This window comes from Paroedura picta, chromosome 10 (assembly GCF_049243985.1).
Source record: "Paroedura picta isolate Pp20150507F chromosome 10, Ppicta_v3.0, whole genome shotgun sequence".
Classification (NCBI taxonomy): domain Eukaryota; kingdom Metazoa; phylum Chordata; class Lepidosauria; order Squamata; family Gekkonidae; genus Paroedura; species Paroedura picta.
In genome coordinates this window covers 11263144-11276268 of record NC_135378.1, presented here as the reverse complement: position 1 = coordinate 11276268, position 13125 = coordinate 11263144, and positions in this window count along the sequence as shown.

Here is a 13125-nt window from a genome sequence, read left to right as displayed (position 1 = left end):
TATTTTTAAGCTGCTTAGGGAGAACTGAGGCCTGCTGGGTAACTGTTGACCATTCCAGTCTCTTTCATAGCAGGGATGTTATGGGGAGAGAAAGAAAAGGTGAATTTAAACTGCTTAGGGAGAACTGAGGCCTGGTGGGTGACTGTGGACCATTTCAGTTCTCTCAGACCTCTCTCATAGGAAGTATGTTATGGGGAGAGAAAGAAAAGGTGATTTTAAACTGCTTAGGGAGAACTGAGGCCTGATGGGTGACTGTGGACCATTCCAGTTCTCTCAGACCTCTCTTAGGAAGTATGTTATGGGGAGAGAAAGAAAAGATGATTTTAAAGCTGCTTATGGAGAACTGAGGCCTGCTGGGTAACTGTGGACCATTCCTGTCACTTTCATAGGAGGGAGTTATGGGGAGAGAAAGAAAAGATGATTTTTAAGCTGCTTAGGGAGAACTGAGGCCTGCTGGGTAACTGTTGACCATTCCAGTCTCTTTCATAGGAGGGATGTTATGGGGAGAGAAAGAAAAGATGATTTTAAAGTGCTTAGGGAGAACTGAGGCCTGGTGGGTGACTGTTGACCATTCCAGTTCTCTCAGACCTCCCTCATAGGAAGCATGTTATGGGGAGAGAAAGAAAAGTTGATTTTAAACTGCTTAGGGAGAACTGAGGCCTTCTGGGTAACTATGGACCTTCCAGTATCTCATAGGATGAATGTTATGGGGAGAGAAAGAAAAGGTGATTTTTAAGCTGCTTAGGGAGAACTGAGGCCTGCTGGGTAACTGTGGACCATTCCAGTCTCTTTCATAGGAGGGATATTATGGGGAGAGAAAGATTATTTTTAAGCTGCTTAGGGAGAACTGAGGCCTGCTGGGTAACTGTGGACCATTCCAGTCTCTTTCATAGGAGGGGTGTTATGGGGAAAGAAAGAAAAGATTATTTTTAAGCTGCTTAGGGAGAACTGAGGCCTGCTGGGTAACTGTGGACCATTCCAGGCTCTTTCATAGGAGGGATGTTATGGGGAGAGAAAGAAAAGATGATTTTAAAGTGCTTAGGGAGAACTGAGGCCTGGTGGGTGACTGTGGACAATTCCACTTCTCTCAGACCTCTCTTAGGAAGTATGTTATGGGGAGAGAAAGAAAAGATGATTTTTAAGCTGCTTATGGAGAACTGAGCCCTGCTGGGTAACTGTGGACCATTCCTGTCACTTTCATAGGAGGGATGTTATGGGGAGAGAAAGAAAAGATGATTTTTAAGCTGCTTAGGGAGAACTGAGGCCTGGTGGTTGACTGTGGACCATTCCAGTTGTCTCAGACCTCTCTCATAGGAAGTATGTTATGGGGAGAGAAAGAAAAGGTGATTTTAAACTGCTTAGAGAGGCCTGGTGGGTAACTGTGGACCATTCCAGTTCTCTCAGGAAGTATGTTATGGGGAGAAAAAGAAAAGATGATTTTAAATTGCTTAGGGAGAACTGAGGCCTGGTGGGTGACTGTGGACCATTCCAGTTCTCTCAGACCTCTCCCATAGGAAGTATGTTGTGGGGAGAGAAAGAAAAGGCGATTTTAAACTGCTTAGGGAGAACTGAGGCCTTGTGGCTGTGGACCATTCCAGTTCTCTCAGACCTCTCTCATAGGAAGTATGTTATGGGGAGAGAAAGAAAAGGTGATTTTAAACTGCTTAGGGAGGCCTGGTGGGTGACTGTGGACCATTCCAGTTCTCTCAGACCTCTCTTAGGAAGTATGTTATGGGGAGAGAAAGAAAAGATGATTTTTAAGCTACTTATGGAGAACTGAGGCCTGCTGGGTAACTGTGGACCATTCCTGTGACTTTCATAGGAGGGAGTTATAGGGAGAGAAAGAAAAGATGATTTTTAAGCTGCTTAGGGAGAACTGAGGCCTGGTGGGTGACTGTGGACCATTCCAGTTCTCTCAGACCTCTCTCATAGGAAGTATGTTATGGGGAGAGAAAGAAAAGATTATTTTTAAGCTGCTTAGGGAGAACTGAGGCCTGCTGGGTAACTGTGGACCAATCCAGTCTCTTTCATAGGAGGGGTGTTATGGGGAAAGAAAGATTATTTTTAAGCTGCTTAGGGAGAACTGAGGCCTGATGGGTAACTGTGGACCATTCCAGTTGTCTCAGACCTCTCTTAGGAAGTATGTTATGGGGAGAGGAAGAAAAGATGATTTTAAAGTGCTTAGGGAGAACTGAGGCCTGGTGGGTGACTGTTGACCATTCGAGTTCTCTCAGACCTCTCTCATAGGAAGCATGTTATGGGGAGAGAAAGAAAAGATGATTTTTAAGCTGCTTATGGAGAACTGAGGCCTGCTGGGTAACTGTGGACCATTCCAGTCTCTTTCATAGGAGGGATATGGGGAGAGAAAGAAAAGATGATCTTTAAGCTGCTTAGGGAGAACTGGGGCCTGCTGGGTAACTGTTGACCATTCCAGGCTCTTTCATAGGAGGGATGTTATGGGGAGAGAAAGAAAAGATGATTTTTAAGCTGCTTAGGGAGAACTGAGGCCTGGTGGTTGACTGTGGACCATTCCAGTTCTCTCAGACCTCTCTCATAGGAAGTATGTTATGGGGAGAGAAAGAAAAGGTGATTTTAAACTGCTTAGAGAGGCCTGGTGGGTAACTGTGGACCATTCCAGTTCTCTCAGGAAGTATGTTATGGGGAGAAAAAGAAAAGATGATTTTAAATTGCTTAGGGAGAACTGAGGCCTGGTGGGTGACTGTGGACCATTCCAGTTCTCTCAGACCTCTCCCATAGGAAGTATGTTGTGGGGAGAGAAAGAAAAGGTGATTTTAAACTGCTTAGGGCGAACTGAGGCCTGGTGGGTAACTGTGGACCCAGTTCTCTCAGACCTCTCTTAGGAAGTATGTTATGGGGAGAGAAAGAAAAGATGATTTTTATGCTGCTTAGGGAGAACTGAGGCCTTCTGGGTAACTGTGGACCTTCCAGTATCTCATAGGATGAATGTTATGGGGAGAGAAAGAAAAGGTGATTTTTAAGCTGCTTATGGAGAACTGAGGCCTGGTGGGTAACTGTCAACCATTCCAGTTCTCTCAGACCTCTCTCATAGGAAGTATGGGGAGAGAAAGAAAAGATGATATAAGCTGTTGAGGGAGAACTGAGGCCTGCTGGGTAACTGTGGACCATTCCAGGCTCTTTCATAGGAGGGATGTTATGGGGAGAGAAAGAAAAGATGATTTTAAAGTGCTTAGGGAGAACTGAGGCCTGGTGGGTGACTGTGGACCATTACAGTTCTCGCAGACATCTCCCATAGAAAGTATGTTGTGGGGAGAGAAAGAAAAGGTGATTTTAAACTGCTTAGGGAGAACTGAGGCCTGCTGGGTAACTGTGGACCATTCCAGTTCTCTCAGACCTCTCTCTTAGGGAGAACTGAGGCCTGCTGGGTAACTGTTGACCATTCCAGTCTCTTTCATAGGAGGGATGTTATGGGGAGAGAAAGAAGATTTTTAAGCTGCTGCTTAGGGAGAACTGAGGCCTGGTGGGTGACTGTGTACCATTCCAGTTCTCTCAGTCCTCTCTCATAGGAAGTACGTTATGGGGAGAGAAAGAAAAGGGGAGTTTAAACTGCTTAGGGAGAACTGAGGCCTAGTGGGTAACTGTGGACCATTCCAGTTCTCTCAGACCTCTCTCATAGGAAGTATGTTATGGGGAGAGAAAGATAAGGTGATTTTAAACTGCTTAGGGAGAACTGAGGCCTGTTGGGTAACTGTGGACCATTCCAGTTCTCTCAGACCTCTCTTAGGAAGTATGTTATGGGGAGAGAAAGAAAAGATGATTTTAAAGTGCTTAGGGAGAACTGAGGCCTGGTGGGTGACTGTTGACCATTCCAGTTCTCTCAGACCTCTCTCATAGAAAGCATGTTACGGGGAGAGAAAGAAAAGGTGATTTTAAACTGCTTAGGGAGAACTGAGGCCTTCTGGGTAACTGTGGACCTTCCAGTATCTCATAGGATGAATGTTATGGGGAGAGAAAGAAAAGGTGATTTTTAAGCTGGTTATGGAGAACTGAGGCCTGGTGGGTAACTGTCAACAATTCCAGTTCTCTCAGACCTCCCTCATAGTAAGAATGTTATGGGTAGAGAAAGAAAAGGTGATTTTAAACTGCTTAGGGAGAACTGAGGCCTAGTGGGTAACTGTGGACCATTCCAGTTCTCCCAGACCTCTCTCATAGGAAGTATGGGGAGAGAAAGAAAAGATGATATAAGCTGCTGAGGGAGAACTGAGGCCTGCTGGGTAACTGTGGACCATTCCAGGCTCTTTCATAGGAGGGATGTTATGGGGAGAGAAAGAAAAGATGATTTTAAAGTGCTTAGGGAGAACTGAGGCCTGGTGGGTGACTGTGGACAATTCCACTTCTCTCAGACCTCTCTTAGGAAGTATGTTATGGGGAGAGAAAGAAAAGATTATTTTTAAGCTGCTTAGGGAGAACTGAGGCCTGCTGGGTAACTGTGGACCAATCCAGTCTCTTTCATAGGAGGGGTGTTATGGGGAAAGAAAGATTATTTTTAAGCTGCTTAGGGAGAACTGAGGCCTGATGGGTAACTGTGGACCATTCCAGTTGTCTCAGACCTCTCTTAGGAAGTATGTTATGGGGAGAGGAAGAAAAGATGATTTTAAAGTGCTTAGGGAGAACTGAGGCCTGGTGGGTGACTGTTGACCATTCGAGTTCTCTCAGACCTCTCTCATAGGAAGCATGTTATGGGGAGAGAAAGAAAAGATGATTTTTAAGCTGCTTATGGAGAACTGAGGCCTGCTGGGTAACTGTGGACCATTCCAGTCTCTTTCATAGGAGGGATATGGGGAGAGAAAGAAAAGATGATCTTTAAGCTGCTTAGGGAGAACTGGGGCCTGCTGGGTAACTGTTGACCATTCCAGGCTCTTTCATAGGAGGGATGTTATGGGGAGAGAAAGAAAAGATGATTTTTAAGCTGCTTAGGGAGAACTGAGGCCTGGTGGTTGACTGTGGACCATTCCAGTTCTCTCAGACCTCTCTCATAGGAAGTATGTTATGGGGAGAGAAAGAAAAGGTGATTTTAAACTGCTTAGAGAGGCCTGGTGGGTAACTGTGGACCATTCCAGTTCTCTCAGGAAGTATGTTATGGGGAGAAAAAGAAAAGATGATTTTAAATTGCTTAGGGAGAACTGAGGCCTGGTGGGTGACTGTGGACCATTCCAGTTCTCTCAGACCTCTCCCATAGGAAGTATGTTGTGGGGAGAGAAAGAAAAGGTGATTTTAAACTGCTTAGGGCGAACTGAGGCCTGGTGGGTAACTGTGGACCCAGTTCTCTCAGACCTCTCTTAGGAAGTATGTTATGGGGAGAGAAAGAAAAGATGATTTTTATGCTGCTTAGGGAGAACTGAGGCCTTCTGGGTAACTGTGGACCTTCCAGTATCTCATAGGATGAATGTTATGGGGAGAGAAAGAAAAGGTGATTTTTAAGCTGCTTATGGAGAACTGAGGCCTGGTGGGTAACTGTCAACCATTCCAGTTCTCTCAGACCTCTCTCATAGGAAGTATGGGGAGAGAAAGAAAAGATGATATAAGCTGCTGAGGGAGAACTGAGGCCTGCTGGGTAACTGTGGACCATTCCAGGCTCTTTCATAGGAGGGATGTTATGGGGAGAGAAAGAAAAGATGATTTTAAAGTGCTTAGGGAGAACTGAGGCCTGGTGGGTGACTGTGGACCATTACAGTTCTCGCAGACATCTCCCATAGAAAGTATGTTGTGGGGAGAGAAAGAAAAGGTGATTTTAAACTGCTTAGGGAGAACTGAGGCCTGCTGGGTAACTGTGGACCATTCCAGTTCTCTCAGACCTCTCTCTTAGGGAGAACTGAGGCCTGCTGGGTAACTGTTGACCATTCCAGTCTCTTTCATAGGAGGGATGTTATGGGGAGAGAAAGAAGATTTTTAAGCTGCTGCTTAGGGAGAACTGAGGCCTGGTGGGTGACTGTGTACCATTCCAGTTCTCTCAGTCCTCTCTCATAGGAAGTACGTTATGGGGAGAGAAAGAAAAGGGGAGTTTAAACTGCTTAGGGAGAACTGAGGCCTAGTGGGTAACTGTGGACCATTCCAGTTCTCTCAGACCTCTCTCATAGGAAGTATGTTATGGGGAGAGAAAGATAAGGTGATTTTAAACTGCTTAGGGAGAACTGAGGCCTGTTGGGTAACTGTGGACCATTCCAGTTCTCTCAGACCTCTCTTAGGAAGTATGTTATGGGGAGAGAAAGAAAAGATGATTTTAAAGTGCTTAGGGAGAACTGAGGCCTGGTGGGTGACTGTTGACCATTCCAGTTCTCTCAGACCTCTCTCATAGAAAGCATGTTACGGGGAGAGAAAGAAAAGGTGATTTTAAACTGCTTAGGGAGAACTGAGGCCTTCTGGGTAACTGTGGACCTTCCAGTATCTCATAGGATGAATGTTATGGGGAGAGAAAGAAAAGGTGATTTTTAAGCTGGTTATGGAGAACTGAGGCCTGGTGGGTAACTGTCAACAATTCCAGTTCTCTCAGACCTCCCTCATAGTAAGAATGTTATGGGTAGAGAAAGAAAAGGTGATTTTAAACTGCTTAGGGAGAACTGAGGCCTAGTGGGTAACTGTGGACCATTCCAGTTCTCCCAGACCTCTCTCATAGGAAGTATGGGGAGAGAAAGAAAAGATGATATAAGCTGCTGAGGGAGAACTGAGGCCTGCTGGGTAACTGTGGACCATTCCAGGCTCTTTCATAGGAGGGATGTTATGGGGAGAGAAAGAAAAGATGATTTTAAAGTGCTTAGGGAGAACTGAGGCCTGGTGGGTGACTGTGGACAATTCCACTTCTCTCAGACCTCTCTTAGGAAGTATGTTATGGGGAGAGAAAGAAAAGATGATTTTTAAGCTGCTTATGGAGAACTGAGCCCTGCTGGGTAACTGTGGACCATTCCTGTCACTTTCATAGGAGGGATGTTATGGGGAGAGAAAGAAAAGATGATTTTTAAGCTGCTTAGGGAGAACTGAGGCCTGGTGGTTGACTGTGGACCATTCCAGTTGTCTCAGACCTCTCTCATAGGAAGAATGTTATGGGGAGAGAAAGAAAAGGTGATTTTAAACTGCTTAGAGAGGCCTGGTGGGTAACTGTGGACCATTCCAGTTCTCTCAGGAAGTATGTTATGGGGAGAAAAAGAAAAGATGATTTTAAATTGCTTAGGGAGAACTGAGGCCTGGTGGGTGACTGTGGACCATTCCAGTTCTCTCAGACCTCTCCCATAGGAAGTATGTTGTGGGGAGAGAAAGAAAAGGTGATTTTAAACTGCTTAGGGCGAACTGAGGCCTGGTGGGTAACTGTGGACCATTCCAGTTCTCTCAGACCTCTCTTAGGAAGTATGTTATGGGGAGAGAAAGAAAAGATGATTTTTAAGCTGCTTAGGGAGAACTGAGGCCTTCTGAGTAACTGTGGACCTTCCAGTATCTCATAGGATGAATGTTATGGGGAGAGAAAGAAAAGGTGATTTTTAAGCTGCTTATGGAGAACTGAGGCCTGGTGGGTAACTGTCAACCATTCCAGTTCTCTCAGACCTCTCTCATAGGAAGTATTGGGAGAGAAAGAAAAGATGATATAAGCTGCTGAGGGAGAACTGAGGCCTGCTGGGTAACTGTGGACCATTCCAGGCTCTTTCATAGGAGGGACGTTATGGGGAGAGAAAGAAAAGATGATTTTAAAGTGCTTAGGGAGAACTGAGGCCTGGTGGGTGACTGTGGACCATTCCAGTTCTCTCAGACCTCTCTCATAGGAAGTATGTTATGGGGAGAGAAAGAAAAGGTGATTTTTAAGCTGCTTAGGGAGAACTGAGGCCTGCTGGGTAACTGTGGACCATTCCAGTCTCTTTCATAGGAGGGATGTTATGGGGAGAGAAAGAAAAGATTATTTTTATGCTGCTTAGGGAGAACTGAGGCCTGCTGGGTAACTGTGGACCCATCCAGTCTCTTTCATAGGAGGGGTGTTATGGGGAAAGAAAGATTATTTTTAAGCTGCTTAGGGAGAACTGAGGCCTGCTGGGTAACTGTGGACCATTCCAGTTCTCTCAGACCTCTCTCATAGGAAGTATGTTATGGGGAGAGAAAGAAAAAGTGATTTTAAACTGCTTAGGGAGAACTGAGGCCTGGTGGGTGACTGTGGACCATTCCAGTTCTCTCAGACCTCTCTCATAGGAAGTATGTTATGGGGAGAGAAAGAAAAGTTGATTTTAAACTGCTTAGGGAGAACTGAGGCCTAGTGGGTAACTCTGGACCATTCCAGTTCTCTCAGACATCTCTCATAGGAAGTATGTTATGGGGAGAGAAAGAAAAGTTGATTTTAAACTGCTTAGGGAGAACTGAGGCCTAGTGGGTAACTCTGGACCATTCCAGTTCTCTCAGACCTCTCTCATAGGAAGCATGTTATGGGGAGAGAAAGAAAAGATGATTTTTAAGCTGCTTATGGAGAACTGAGGCCTGCTGGGTAACTGTGGACCATTCCAGGCTCTTTCATAGGAGGGATGTTATGGGGAGAGAAAGAAAAGATGATTTTAAGCTGCTTAGGGAGAACTGAGGCCTGCTGGGTAACTGTTGACCTTTCCAGTCTCTTTCATAGGAGGGATGTTATGGGGAGAGAAAGAAAAGATGATTTTTAAGATGCTTAGGGAGAACTGAGGCCTGGTGGGTGACTGTGGACCATTCCAGTTCTCTCAGTCCTCTCTCATAGGAAGTATGTTATGGGGACAGAAAGAAAAGGGGAGTTTAAACTGCTTAGGGAGAACTGAGGCCTGGTGGGTAACTGTGGACCATTCCAGTTCTCTCAGACCTCTCTCATAGGAAGTATGTTATGGGGAGAGAAAGAAAAGGGGAGTTTAAACTGCTTAGGGAGAACTGAGGCCTGCTGGGTAACTGTGGACCATTCCAGTTCTCTCAGACCTCTCTTAGTAAGTATGTTATGGGAGAGAAAGAAAAGATGATTTTAAAAGTGCTTAGGGAGAACTGAGGACTGCTGGGTGACTGTTGATCATTCCAGTTCTCTCAGACCTCTCTCATAGGAAGCATGTTATGGGGAGAGAAAGAAAAGGTGATTTTAAATGGCTTAGGGTGAAATGAAGCCTAGTGGGTAACTGAGGACCATTCCAGTTCTCTCAGACCACTCTCATAGGAAGTATGTTATGGGGAGAGAAAGAAAAGGTGATTTTAAACTGCTTAGGGAGAACTGAGGCCTAGTGGGTAACTGAGGACCATTCCAGTTCTCTCAGACATCTCTCATAGGAAGTATGTTATGGGGAGAGAAAGAAAAGATGATTTAAGCTGATTAGGGAGAACTGAGGCCTGCTGGGTAACTGTGGACCATTCCAGTCTCTTTCATAGGAGGGATGTTATGGGGAGAGAAAGAAAAGATGATTTTTAAGCTGCTTAGGGAGAACTGAGGCCTGCTGGGTAACTGTGGTCCATTCCAGTCTCTTTCATAGGAGGGGTCTTATGGGGAAAGAAAGAAAAGATGATTTTTAAGCTGCTTAGGGAGGTCTGAGGCCTGCTGGGTAACTGTGGACCATTCAAGTTCTCTCAGACCTTTCTCATAGGAAGTATGTTATGGGGAAAGAAAGAAAAGGTGAATTTAAACTGCTTAGGGAGAACTGAGGCCTAGAGGGTAACTGTGGACCATTACAGTTCTCTCAGACCTCTCTCATAGGAAGTATGTTATGGGGAGAGAAAGAAAAGGTGATTTTAAACTGCTTAGGGAGAACTGAGGCCTGGTGGGTAACTGTGGACCATTCCAGTTCTCTCAGACCTCTCTTAGGAAGTATGTTATGTGGAGAAAAAGAAAAGGTGATTTTAAACTGCTTAGGGAGAACTGAGGCCTTCTGGGTAACTGTGGACCTTCCAGTATCTCATAGGATGAATGTTATGGGGAGAGAAAGAAAAGGTGATTTTTAAGCCTCTTATGGAGAACTGAGGCCAGGTGGGTAACTGTCAACCATTCCAGTTCTCTCAGACCTCCCTCATAGTAAGAATGTTATGGGGAGAGAAAGAAAAGGTGATTTTAAACTGCTTAGGTTGAACTGAGGCCTAGTGGGTAACTGTGGACCATTCCAGTTCTCTCAGACCTCTCTCATAGGAAGTATGTTATGTGGAGAAAAAGAAAAGATGATTTTAAAGTGCTTAGGGAGAACTGAGGCCTGGTGGGTGACTGTGGACCATTCCAGTTCTCTCAGGAAGTATGTTATGGGGAGAAAAAGAAAAGATGATTTTAAATTGCTTAGGGAGAACTGAGGCCTGGTGGGTGACTGTGGACCATTCCAGTTCTCTCAGACCTCTCTCATAGGAAGTATGTTATGTGGAGAAAAAGAAAAGATGATTTTAAAGTGCTTAGGGAGAACTGAGGCCTGGTGGGTAACTGTGGACCATTCCAGTTCTCCCAGACCTCTCCCATAGGAAGTATGTTGTGGGGAGAGAAAGAAAAGGTGATTTTAAACTGCTTAGGGCGAACTGAGGCCTGGTGGGTAACTGTGGACCATTCCAGTTCTCTCAGATCTCTCTTAGGAAGTATGGGGAGAGAAAGAAAAGATGATTTTTAAGCTCCTTAGGGAGAACTGAGGCCTTCTGGGTAACTGTGGACCTTCCAGTCTCTCATAGGATGAATGTTATGGGGAGAGAAAGAAAAGGTGATTTTTAAGCTGCTTAGGGAGAACTGAGGCCTTCTGGGTAACTGTGGACCTTCCAGTCTCTCATAGGATGAATGTTATGGGGAGAGAAAGAATAGGTGATTTTTAAGCTGCTTAGGGAGAACTGAGGCCTTTTGGGTAACTGTGGACATTCCAGTCTCTCATAGGATGAATGTTATGGGGAGAGAAAGAAAAGGTGAATTTAAACTGCTTAGGGAGAACTGAGGCCTGGTGGGTAACTGTGGACCATTACAGTTCTCTCAGACCTCTCTCATAGGAAGTATGTTATGGGGAGAGAAAGAAAAGGTGATTTTACACTGCTTAGGGAAAACTGAGGCCTGGTGGGTAACTGTGGACCATTCCAGTTCTCTCAGACCTCTCTTAGGAAGTATGTTATGTGGAGAAAAAGAAAAGGTGATTTTAAACTGCTTAGGGAGAACTGAGGCCTTCTGGGTAACTGTGGACCTTCCAGTATCTCATAGGATGAATGTTATGGGGAGAGAAAGAAAAGGTGATTTTTAAGCTGCTTATGGAGAACTGAGGCCAGGTGGGTAACTGTCAACCATTCCAGTTCTCTCAGACCTCCCTCATAGTAAGAATGTTATGGGGAGAGAAAGAAAAGGTGATTTTAAACTGCTTAGGGAGAACTGAGGCCTAGTGGGTAACTGTGGACCATTCCAGTTCTCTCAGACCTCTCTCATAGGAAGTATGGGGAGAGAAAGAAAAGATGATATAAGCTGCTGAGGGAGAACTGAGGCCTGCTGGGTAACTGTGGACCATTCCAGGCTCTTTCATAGGAGGGATGTTATGGGGAGAGAAAGAAAAGATGATTTTAAAGTGCTTAGGGAGAACTGAGGCCTGGTGGGTGACTGTGGACAATTCCACTTCTCTCAGACCTCTCTTAGGAAGTATGTTATGGGGAGAGAAAGAAAAGATGATTTTTAAGCTGCTTATGGAGAACTGAGCCCTGCTGGGTAACTGTGGACCATTCCTGTCACTTTCATAGGTGGGATGTTATGGGGAGAGAAAGAAAAGATGATTTTTAAGCTGCTTAGGGAGAACTGAGGCCTGGTGGTTGACTGTGGACCATTCCAGTTGTCTCAGACCTCTCTCATAGGAAGTATGTTATGGGGAGAGAAAGAAAAGGTGATTTTAAACTGCTTAGAGAGGCCTGGTGGGTAACTGTGGACCATTCCAGTTCTCTCAGGAAGTATGTTATGGGGAGAAAAAGAAAAGATGATTTTAAATTGCTTAGGGAGAACTGAGGCCTGGTGGGTGACTGTGGACCATTCCAGTTCTCTCAGACCTCTCCCATAGGAAGTATGGGGAGAGAAAGAAAAGATGATATAAGCTGCTGAGGGAGAACTGAGGCCTGCTGGGTAACTGTGGACCATTCCAGGCTCTTTCATAGGAGGGACGTTATGGGGAGAGAAAGAAAAGATGATTTTAAAGTGCTTAGGGAGAACTGAGGCCTGGTGGGTGACTGTGGACCATTCCAGTTCTCTCAGACCTCTCTCATAGGAAGTATGTTATGGGGAGAGAAAGAAAAGGTGATTTTTAAGCTGCTTAGGGGGAACTGAGGCCTGCTGGGTAACTGTGGACCTTTCCAGTCTCTTTCATAGGAGGGATGTTATGGGGAGAAAAAGAAAAGATTATTTTTAAGCTGCTTAGGGAGAACTGAGGCCTGCTGGGTAACTGTGGACCCATCCAGTCTCTTTCATAGGAGGGGTGTTATGGGGAAAGAAAGATTATTTTTAAGCTGCTTAGGGAGAACTGAGGCCTGCTGGGTAACTGTGGACCATTCCAGTTCTCTCAGACCTCTCTCATAGGAAGTATGTTATGGGGAGAGAAAGAAAAGGTGATTTTAAACTGCTTAGGGAGAACTGAGGCCTGGTGGGTGACTGTGGACCATTCCAGTTCTCTCAGACCTCTCTCATAGGAAGTATGTTATGGGGAGAGAAAGAAAAGTTGATTTTAAACTGCATAGGGATAACTGAGGCCTAGTGGGTAACTCTGGACCATTCCAGTTCTCTCAGACATCTCTCATAGGAAGTATGTTATGGGGAGAGAAAGAAAAGTTGATTTTAAACTGCTTAGGGAGAACTGAGGCCTAGTGGCTAACTCTGGACCATTCCAGTTCTCTCAGACCTCTCTCATAGGAAGCATGTTATGGGGAGAGAAAGAAAAGATGATTTTTAAGCTGCTTATGGAGAACTGAGGCCTGCTGGGTAACTGTGGACCATTCCAGGCTCTTTCATAGGAGGGATGTTATGGGGAGAGAAAGAAAAGATGATTTTAAGCTGCTTAGGGAGAAATGAGGCCTGCTGGGTAACTGTTGACCATTCCAGTCTCTTTCATAGGAGGGATGTTATGGGGAGAGAAAGAAAAGATGATTTTTAAGCTGCTTAGGGAGAACTGAGGCCTGGTGGGTGACTGTGGACCATTC